Source organism: Nylanderia fulva, unplaced genomic scaffold, assembly GCF_048542155.1.
Source record: "Nylanderia fulva isolate GAGA-0341 unplaced genomic scaffold, ASM4854215v1 Scaffold138, whole genome shotgun sequence".
In the NCBI taxonomy this organism is placed as follows: Eukaryota; Metazoa; Arthropoda; class Insecta; order Hymenoptera; family Formicidae; genus Nylanderia; species Nylanderia fulva.
In genome coordinates this window covers 95,823-107,927 of record NW_028189601.1, presented here as the reverse complement: position 1 = coordinate 107,927, position 12,105 = coordinate 95,823, and the positions used below count along the sequence as shown (strand labels likewise).

Here is a 12,105-nt window from a genome sequence, read left to right as displayed (position 1 = left end):
TCTCTTTTGTCCAGAAGCACCGGTCACCGACACTGATGCACTATCGCTTCCGTGGCACCGGATTCAAAGGAGGTTCCTGAGGATCCGGCTCGAAGGACCAAATAATGTGCGCGACGGAAAGCAGGATAGGAAGGTCGAAAGCAAAAGGACAGCGAAGCACTACACTCGACACACGCGTAACGTGAACAAAAAATATATTTACACTACGAACAACAAAAATTACAATTGTTTAAACCGCACAGAAATTGCCAGAGAATTAACTGATAAGAATAAATAAAAAAAAATAGCCGAGTCGATAATTAATAACTAAATGTTCCGCAAGCAACGGTAATTAAACGTGAAAAACGAAAAAGACAAGCGATCTTTTTTGTAAAGTATAAGCACACTCTTGACGCGACAAGCAATCGGAAAAGAGCCCCGCGATCACGAGAGAGGAGGTTTATATAGGCCCGTATTTCTAGAATAGTCGAGAACAATTCTCTTTATTTTATCGTTCGGCTGAGGGCGAAAGAGCGTTTAGTGTAATTATTTACTTTCAGGAAAATAATCGTTTTGTTATTATCGGGACTAAATTGTATCTCCTCTCGCGCGACCGCGGTGTTTACCATTATCGGTGATTTGACGTAAGCGCTTCCTTTTCGCAGGCGCGGGGTATACGTATACCTGTGCGGCCGAGCGCTATTTGAAATAATATTAATATAAAATTAAGCATGATGCATGTTGCATGTGAATGAAAAGACTGCATGAATTTTAACGCAATAATGTTTTAAGCCTTTTCAGCTTGCGTTAGACGTTCGATTTTCGAACATACAATTATGGAAGAAAATAATATACCGAAAAAAATAGAAAAAGAAATTGAAGAATTTCAAAATGGTAAATATAAACAATAATTTATTTATTTAAATAAAATAATATTTTTTATTTATAAATTTTTTAATTGTTTTATTTATATTATATTATTATATACTACATATAACCTAATATATTTTTAATTAAAAAATTAAAGTACTTGAAAATGATCAAATAAATCAATTTGAAAATACAATTATCAAAGAAAATAATATATCAAAGGAAATAGAACATTTTATTATATCTACAGAAATTGAAGAATTTAGAGAAATTGAAGAATTTAGAAATGGTAAAAATATAAACAATAATTAATTTATTTAAATAAAATAATATTTTTTTTATAAATTTATCAATTGTTTTATTTAAATTAATATTATCAAATATATAACATATATAATCTAATATATTTTATTTAAATTAATATTATAACATCTATATAGGGGAGGGAGAAAAAGATGGCGGCAAGTGGAAAGGTGTGGTGCAAGAGTGCTCCGGAAATTGTGTAACAATAGGAAGGAAGAAGGAAGAGGAGTTTGAGGAAAAAGGAGGAATATTGAAGAACTGAGGTTGGGAAGAGAAGAGAAGAAGAACAAAGGAAGGAGAGGATGGATAAGTAATGAAAAATGAAAGGAAAAGGAGGCAAGTGAAGGATGGGGGGACACAAGGAGAATAACTCGCACGAGAGGAGCAGGAGATGGGTGGAGAAAGAAAGAGACAGGAAGGAAGGAAGGAAGGAATAGGAGGAAAGAAGGATGAAAGGAGTATGGCAGAATTGGAGAAAAAGAAATACTTCGGAATTTCGACCGTGAAAAGTGTACACGTGGCGGGAATCATCATGTCGATAAGGTAGGATGGTAAGGAAGGAAACGAAAATTAGGACAGGTGAGAGGGAAGGAAAGAGAGGGCGCAGTAGAGAGGAAGGAAGCTAGGATATGGCGCGCGCATTACCGCGCAGGATACGCAGGATAGTAGCGAGTAGCGACATAGGGAAATGAGAAGAAAGTAGAGAGCAGGGGCAAGGTGAGAGTGGGAGGTATCCCTATACCTAGGGACCTAGGGAGAAAGCAGAAGGATCTGAAAAACAGGAGCAGGTGTAGGAGAGGTGGAAAGAAGGTGCAGGAGGAGTACGGGAGAGAAGGAAGCGGCGCGCGCAATATCACGCAGGAGAGGCGCATAAGTGAGCACATGGTATAAGAGACAAAAGGCAGAAAGAGGTTACGAGGTAAAGAGAAGGCAAGAGCAGGAGAAGGCCTAAGAGGCGGGGGAGGATAAGGAAGAGAAGGAAAAAGAGGAACTGCAGGTGAGAGGGGAGAGAAGGGGAGGACAAAATAAGGCGGAGGAGAGAAGAGGAAAGTGGTGGAAGCTAGTGAAGAGGGAAGAGGTCGAGAAGCAGGGGGGAAAAGGTGACAAGGAAAAAGGAGCTAGGAAGAAAAATAAAGAGAAAAGGGAGATAGAGGAAAAGGTAAAGTGGGGTGAAGGAAAGGAGACAGGAGGAAAAGAGGAAGGAGAAGGGAAAGTCAGCGGAAAGGAAGAAAGAAGAGAAGGAGAAGAAGAGAGTTACAGGGAGGAAAGGAAGAGGAGGACGGAGGAGGAAGGAGACAGGGAAGGCGAGGAAGAAGTAAAGGGGAGAAGAGGAGAGGAATTGTTATTGTTATATAACAAATAAGTCATCCGACATGCACACCGAGTCCGGCCTACCGCTTTCTACCCGCTCATTCGTTTAAATATTTAAGTTAATAACTCAATAATTATTGCAAATATCGCACACAAAATGATACAGGACTTTTCTATTCAGTTTAACACGCTCTATCTGCCCATTCGCGGTGGTTCGCGAATTATGGGACACCCTGTATACGTATAGATATAAATAATAGAAGTTTAATAATCAAAATCTCTCTCTCTCTCTCTCTCTCTCCCCCCTCTCTCTCTCTCTCTCTTATGTAATATGACACAAAAAATATTAGATAAAGAGCCTGGCGAGAGAGACTTTGGAACTCTTTGATGATATGTCATCTCGCTCGCGCTTCGACATCTCAACGATCTTTCTTTATCTCTGTAATAATTGACGAATCTAAACATCTTTTATATAAAAACTAAAACTTGTAATTTATATTTAATCGAGTTGAAAATAATTTCAATGCATTATGTCGTGTCTGACCTCATTTAATTTTATATATATATAGTGTGTGTATATATATACGAGTATATATATGATTGTACACAATATCATATAATGCGAAAAATGCAATTAATAAAAAAAATTATTTCAGAATACGTATGTATATGTATATGTATATGTATATGTATATGTATATGTACGTATATGTGCTTGTATACAAGGTGTCCCGGAACACCCTTAACAACGTTCGTGTGATGATAGAGCGCATCAATACGAACGAAAAAGTCTTATACCATTTTGCGATATCTTTAATAATAAGCGAAATATTTTATATTAAAGTCGCGCGAGTAATAGAGATAAAGTCAGGTGAATAAGAGAAAAAGTTTTATTAAAAATATCGCAAAATGATATAAGACTTTTTCGTTCGTCTCGATGTGCTCTATCACCACAGGAACGTTGTTAAGGGTGTTCCGGGATACCCTGCATATATATATGTACTTTGAAATAATTTTTTTAGTAATTGCATTCTCGCATATCATATATACTTCATCAGTATTATATTATTTTACTATCTCTTAGATTCAGTTACTGTTTCTCACTCCGGCCGCAATATTTCTGAGAGGGCGCTAGCACACAGCGATCTTTTTCGAGCGACACAAACTCCCGTAAGACCGTCCGTCTTTAACAGTACCTCGTCAGTGATTATACCAAAGACTGATACTATCTTTAGTGCAGTGTTTCGATTAGGGACCGGCTGTACGCGCATGCGTGGCTAAACAAATACAGTAACGTACATATACGCAGTTTGGCGGGATCGTGAACGATAGAGTTAGGGATGATTCACACCTTGGCAGAAAAGCAGAAGCCAATCAGAACTCGTGTTGGCAGAACGTTCTGAATTCTCTCTTAGAATGGTCGGCAATCAGCGGCTACGCGGCTTAATTAGATAAACTAATTAACTAATGTAAGATAAGAAGAGGTAATGGTAAAAGAGTTTTAATTATTATTTATTAATTACAATAGACTCTGTAGAAAAAGGAGCTATTAAAAGATAAAGAGTCCGTAAATTTCAAATGTCATGGCTAGATGATACAATTTTTAAAGGATGGTTGGCTCCACATCCTACATTAGATAAAGCTATATGTACTGCATGTAATAAAGCCATCAGATGTTGTAAATCTAATTTAATTGAACATTCACAATCGGTCCAACATTTAGAAAAAATAAATTCTAAAAATTTAAATATTAATTTTACAGACACTACCGCGAATAGTAGTAATAAAGTCACTCTTTTAATAAAGATAAAGTCAAACGCGCCAAAATAAAATTAGCAGCATTTTTTGCTGAACATAATATTTCTTTTTATTCCGCGGATCATTTAATTCCACTATTGAAAGATATCTGCATAGTCCCTGAAGAAACGAGAAACAGAAAAATTAATTCAAATTATACAAAATTATTATATAAATTTTCTATTTTAATCGACGAAAGTACTGATATTTCGAATACTAAACTTATGTGTATTCTTGTGCAATATGTTTCACCTGTAACTAAAAAAGTAAGAACGCAATTGTTAGATTTATTATCTATGGACGCAACAGATTGTTCCGCGAACAAAATTTTTGAAAGTTTTAAAAATATGTTAGATAAAAAAGAAATTCCTTTAAAAAATATTGTCGGAATGGCAAGTGATAATGCATCTGTAATGATTGGATGCTATAATTCTTTTATGTCGCGCTTAAAATTAGAAACACCGGGTTTTGTTACGTTAAATTGTATTTGCCATTTATCTGTGCTTGTAGCAAGTAAAGTTTGTGAAAAACTTCCACAGTCGTGCGAAAATTTAATTCAAAAGTTGCAACTTATATCTCAGGTAATGCAAAGAGATATGCAATTTTAGGTGAATTTCAGAATTTTTTTGATGTGGAAAGAAATAAAATTTTTAAATTATCAAATACTCGGTGGTTAATTTTACATAAATGTGTTGTTAGATTATTAAATAATTGGAAAGTTTTAAAAAATTATTTTATTTTAGCTGTAAACAAAGATAAATTAAAATCCGCGGAAATTATTTTAAATCAATTAAATGATGATTCATTAAAAGTATATTTCTTATTTTTAAAATATTTGTTACATTTTTTTAATAGCTTTAATGCCCTTTTTCAATCTCGTAAGGTTTTAATTCATACACTGTATGAAAATAGTCAACGATTAATTCGTAAAATAGGTCAAAATTTTTTAATTCCAAGAGCATTAGACTCTATTATTGATTTAAATATAGAAGACGAACATAATTTTCAAGACATAAATAATATGTTGGACCGGAATGTGAAAGTTTTCTTGAAGCACTACCTTCAGAATGCACGCAAGAAATTAAATTAAATTGTTTCAACTTTTATGTAACTGCTGTTCGCGAAGTGTTAAAACGTTTACCGTATAGAGATATTGTTTTTCACAACAATTAATGTTCTTACAGTCAAAAATTGCTCTTTATGATAAAGCTAGAGTCAAATTTAAAGATTTAATAAAAAATCCCGATTCAGCCAACTTTCGGACCAATATTTTTCTCGTCTTTTTCTTACAGGGGATGTTAAGAGAAGGAACAAGGGGAATTTCTGAGATCCCAACCATAGGATCCAAATTCCTCAGTTTCCAAAAATTTCTAAATCTTAATTTGTCGCAATAACATCGCGTTTGGCTCTTAGTCGAGATGAAGATGGAGTTTTTTAAAAAATAGGAGAGCTGGCTCACAAATATTCTTATTAATGTTTGTTGCGTTTAGACCAGGTACGACGCCTTGGTAGGGGGGTGGGGGGTTATAAACATTGAGAGAAATATTGATTTGTAAGTGTCTGAATAGCTCAGTTGGAAGAGCAGTCGCCCGGCAAGCGGAAGGTCTCGGGTTCGATTCCCGATTCAGCCGACTTTCGGACCAATATTTTTCTCGTCTTTTTCTTACAGGGAATGTTAAGAGAAGGAACAAGGGGAATTTCTGAGATCCCAACCATAGGATTCAAATTCCTCAGTTTCCAAAAATTTCTAAATCTTAATTTGTCGCAATAACATCGCGTTTGGCTCTTAGTCGAGATGAAGATGGAGTTTTTTAAAAAATAGGAGAGCTGACTCACAAATATTCTTATTAAAGATTTAACTTTTATTGCAACGCGTTTAATATTAGAACATATTGATATTACAAAATTAGCTTTTGAGTGGAGAATTTTGCCATTTTTAATAACGAAGAAAAAGTAGAGTTAGCTTCTTTAAAGATTGATTCTATGTGGCAAATTTTAGAATTTAAAAATTTTGATGGAGAAAAAATGTTTTCAAATTTAGAGTCATTAATCAAAGCAGTTCTTTCGTTTTCTCATTCTAATGCGGAAGCAGAACAAATATTTTCAATGGTAACTGATATTAAAAATAAAAAAAGAAACAGATTATCAAATGATACTGTTTTCACGATGTGTATAATACGATCGAGTTTTCAAGCTGAAAACATTAATTGTACAAATTTTGAAATTGATTCCGGGCATTTAAAATTACACAATCCGCAAAATTTATATGGAAAATAATTTATCTGATGGTTTTTGAATATGCTTTAATTTTTATGTTTTTTAATTTAAATTAATTGCTTTTTTATGCTTTAATTGTCTTTTATTACTTTAATGCTTTAACGCTTTTTTAAGATAATTATATGCATCTTGTTATATCCCTAAAAGATATAACTATTAAGGTATAACTATTCATATTACAATCCGCTTGACGACGGGCACTGACCGCGTAAAAACGCATACGCTGCGAGATACACGCGGAACCGAAATTGCCCAACGTGCAAGCAAAGCAGAAGGACTTTGAATTTACTTTGCTTGCACCTAGGTCATTGACCGAAGGGGCCCGTTGCCAGGCACCCCTTCCGATCAAGGAACTTCCAAAAAGCGAGACTATAAAAACGGAGCAGGAGACGCGCCCGGGAATCTCTTGAGTCGGTACTTAAGAGTAACCTCGCTAACCGCGTGCGGTCTATAACACCTTATCGCAGTCGCGCGCGCGAGTCACGAAATCATACGTAACCAATTTCGCTCGATTAATTAAGTAACTACAAAGTGTAACATTGTGGAAATAAAGATAACTCCAAGTGTTTAATTCAAATAAAGAGTTTTTAATAGTGAAACGTGAAGTGCATTTGTACAATCATTCCGATCCAAGCCCTGACGCCCCGGATCCTCATTCTAATTTGGCGCGACCCCTTGTGCCTTACCCGAGGTACATAACAATCTAAATAATTAATTAATGAAAGGCTCGTATAATTTAACAAAATTAAACAAATCATATATAGTAGGCCAACTGAACGAGCAAATAAATAAGGTGTAAAAATTTTTATTAATAGTTAAATAATTAAATTAACATTCCGTTACAGAATCGATATAAATTGTAAACGTTTCGACTGCACTACAGTCTTTATCAATACATAAAAGTTAAATATTAAAATACAAAGTTAAATGTTAAAAATACAAAGTTAGTTAAATATTAAAATATAAAATTGAAACGATTCTTCGCTGTTGACCAATAGATATGCAAGGCGATTGGTCTGAGATGCCAAGTTATGCGACATTTGAGCATGCTACGGATATAATACGCGAATTAAATCAATGTCAGAGAAAATTAAAAAATCTTTCAACTTACATTATCGTTTTAACAAGTCCTTTTCCCCGATATTTCAAGTGTGTGTTGCGAAGTCTGAATACCAAATGTCAAAATAGAGAGCGTGATGTATTTATTTATTACCAATGTTTTTTCTAAATTATGATTCAGCAAATTTTTTAAGTATGTCAAAATAACTACTGTCTAACAATTCGGTGTCTGTATTTAAATTAATTCCATTTTTCTGTTCTTTAATGTGGATCATTTCAGATATTAGTCTTTTATGGTAGTTCTTTTCGTGATCCATAATTTTAATATTGTCCCAGTCAAATGTATGTTGTTCGTTTAGAATGTGTTCTGTGACAACCGAATGTCTAGCAGAGTCTAATTTAATATTATTTTTATGTTCTTTAAGTCTCGTTCCTAACTGTCTTTTTGTCTGTCCGACATATGTGGCGTCACAATCGTTGCAATTCAATTTATAAATAACATTAGAATTCGTGGGGCAATTATTTTTGTCCTTTTGAACTTTTATGAAGTCATTCAATTTTTTAATGCAACGATATCCTACCACTACGTCAGGTCTTCTTATTGCTGAAGCAACTTTCTCAGATATTGATTCTATATATGGTATGACAAAATATTTAATGTTAGTATTAGTATTATTGGTATCTGTTATATTGTTATTATTAGGCTTGTTAAATTTCTTAGTTGAGAGATTTTTTAATCTGCGTTTTATTTCTGTGAAAATTAGATCAAGAGGATAACCGTTGGATAGCAAAATGTTAATAGCTTTCTCTATATTTTTTTTGTGAAATTGCGGATGTAATAGTAATAAAGCTCTATCTACCAAGTTATAAATTGTTCCTATTTTATGACAAGTCGGATGATTTGAAAAAAATGAAAGTAATCTACCTGAGAATGTCTTTTTGTGATACCAATCTAAATAAATTTTATTATCTATTACTTTGATCATTATGTCTAAAAAGCTTATACAACGATTATCCTCTTTTTCCAATGTAAATTGTAGTCTATCGTTATAATTGTTGAATTCGTTCAAAACATATGTAATATTGTCAGCGGAAGTGCATAAAATAATGTCGTCTACATAACGGAAATAGAAAGTCATTTCGCAATTTAAATTACTAATTACTAATGTTTCCAAGTCCTGTATGACTATATCGGCAATGATCGGAGAAAGTGGGGAACCCATAGGAGTCCCATAAATTTGTTTGTAAGTTATGTTATTAAAAGTGAAAAATGTAGAAGTTAATATAAATTTTATCATACCTATGAATTCATTTTTGGGAATCTTTGTGTGTGACTCTATAAAATGCCATCTATTATTGATACCGTTTAATGCAAGATCTACGGAAACATTAGTAAATAATGAAACAACGTCCAATGAAACTATTATGTCGGTATCTTGTATTGTTTTCCCTGATAAAGGCAGCATTACAGTCGCACTAAAAAAAGAATTTTATATAAAAAAAGTTGAGAGTCTCCTAGAAGACGATTCTACGTATACCATAGTTAAAAACAATCCATCAACAAAAATAGAAAAAGAACTCAATATTTGTTTAAAAAAATGGTTGAAAAAAGATTTCATCAACAAAAAAGAATATTATTATTTATTTTCAAGCGACTCTCTTCTTCCTAAAGCCTATGGGCTCCCCAAGATCCACAAGGAAAATATTCCTTTTAGATTAATAGTTTCCTCAATAAATACTTCTCTATATAATATTGCTTCTTTCTTTCATAAAATTTTAAAAGATAGCCTTCCTAGAGCGGACAGTTTTGTAAATAACAGTTTTGATATATGCAACATTCTATCAGGGAAAACAATACAAGATACCGACATAATAGTTTCATTGGACGTTGTTTCATTATTTACTAATGTTTCCGTAGATCTTGCATTAAACGGTATCAATAATAGATGGCATTTTATAGAGTCACACACAAAGATTCCCAAAAATGAATTCATAGGTATGATAAAATTTATATTAACTTCTACATTTTTCACTTTTAATAACATAACTTACAAACAAATTTATGGGACTCCTATGGTTCCCCACTTTCTCTGATCATTGCCGATATAGACATGCAGGACTTGGAAACATTAGTAATTAGTAATTTAAATTGCGAAATGACTTCCTATTTCCGTTATGTAGACGACATTATTTTATGCACTTCCGCTGACAATATTACATATGTTTTGAACGAATTCAACAATTATAACGATAGACTACAATTTACATTGGAAAAAGAGGATAATCGTTGTATAAGCTTTTTAGACATAATGATCAAAGTAATAGATAATAAAATTTATTTAGATTGGTATCACAAAAAGACATTCTCAGGTAGATTACTTTCATTTTTTTCAAATCATCCGACTTGTCATAAAATAGGAACAATTTATAACTTGGTAGATAGAGCTTTATTACTATCACATCCGCAATTTCACAAAAAAAATATAGAGAAAGCTATTAACATTTTGCTATCTAACGGTTATCCTCTTGATCTAATTTTCACAGAAATAAAACGCAGATTAAAAAATCTCTCAACTAAGAAATTTAACAAGCCTAATAATAACAATATAACAGATACCAATAATACTAATACTAACATTAAATATTTTGTCATACCATATATAGAATCAATATCTGAGAAAGTTGCTTCAGCAATAAGAAGACCTGACGTAGTGGTAGGATATCGTTGCATTAAAAAATTGAATGACTTCATAAAAGTTCAAAAGGACAAAAATAATTGCCCCACGAATTCTAATGTTATTTATAAATTGAATTGCAACGATTGTGACGCCACATATGTCGGACAGACAAAAAGACAGTTAGGAACGAGACTTAAAGAACATAAAAATAATATTAAATTAGACTCTGCTAGACATTCGGTTGTCACAGAACACATTCTAAACGAACAACATACATTTGACTGGGACAATATTAAAATTATGAATCACGAAAAGAACTACCATAAAAGACTAATATCTGAAATGATCCACATTAAAGAACAGAAAAATGGAATTAATTTAAATACAGACACCGAATTGTTAGACAGTAGTTATTTTGACATACTTAAAAAATTTGCTGAATCATAATTTAGAAAAAACATTGGTAATAAATAAATACATCACGCTCTCTATTTTGACATTTGGTATTCAGACTTCGCAACACACACTTGAAATATCGGGGAAAAGGACTTGTTAAAACGATAATGTAAGTTGAAAGATTTTTTAATTTTCTCTGACATTGATTTAATTCGCGTATTATATCCGTAGCATGCTCAAATGTCGCATAACTTGGCATCTCAGACCAATCGCCTTGCATATCTATTGGTCAACAGCGAAGAATCGTTTCAATTTTATATTTTAATATTTAACTAACTTTGTATTTTTAACATATAACTTTGTATTTTAATATTTAACTTTTATGTATTGATAAAGACTGTAGTGCAGTCGAAACGTTTACAATTTATATCGATTCTGTAACGGAATGTTAATTTAATTATTTAACTATTAATAAAAATTTTTACACCTTATTTATTTGCTCGTTCAGTTGGCCTACTATATATGATTTGTTTAATCTAAATAATATTATTTTTTTTACAATTTATTTTACATTAATTTTTTGCATCTAGCCAAATGACTTTTATGCATATATTAGCTACATACAAGGTGTGATAAAAAAATAAAATGACTTTTCATTTTTATAAAAAAATATTCATTTATTCATCAAAAATTATGTTATCCCCTTCAAAATAATCCCCCTCTGATACAATGCACTTGTGCCAGCGCTTTTTCCAGTCGTCAAAACATTTCTGAAATGCACTTTTGGGTATTGCCTTGAGCTCCTCCAGCGATGCAGCCTTAATCTCCTCAATCGTCGCAAATCGTTGTTCTTTCATAGGCCTTTTCAATTGGGGGAAGTGGAAAAAGGGGGCCAAGTCTGATGAATACGGTGGCTGAGGCATGATGATAGTATTGTTTTTGGCCAAAAAACTACTCACTAGTAACGACAAATTTTGCTGACACACGCGTCATACCCAAAACATCCGTTAAAATTGATTGGCATGAGCCAAACAATATGTTAAGATAATCAGCTATTTCTCTAATCGTGATTCAACGATTTTTCAACACAATTTCTTTCACTTCCTGAACATTTTCGTTGGTTTTTGACGTGCTGGGGCGTCCAGAGCGAGGTTCATCGTTAACATTTTCTCGGCCCTCTTGGAATAACTTATACCATTTATAAACATTTTTTTTGCTCAAAGTTGACTCACCGTACGCCACTGTCAACATTTCAAGAGTTTTTGAACACTTAATACCATTTTTTACACAAAAATTAATACAAACTCTCTGCTCCATTATTTTTAACAGCAAAAAATCGCCGAGCACGCAAACACGAGTCTAACCTTTATGCCTCTCACATAAAAACAACACATGCTATATAATCAACACTGTGAACATATGATCGTGACGAGTG

At 33.0% G+C, this 12,105-nt stretch overlaps 1 pseudogene; it reads left to right on the top strand.

Moving 5' to 3' along the window:
• The first annotated feature begins 1,543 nt into the window (after positions 1–1,543).
• Positions 1,544–5,009, top strand: LOC146724325 (uncharacterized; annotated as a pseudogene).
• Positions 5,010–12,105: the final 7,096 nt, after the last annotated feature.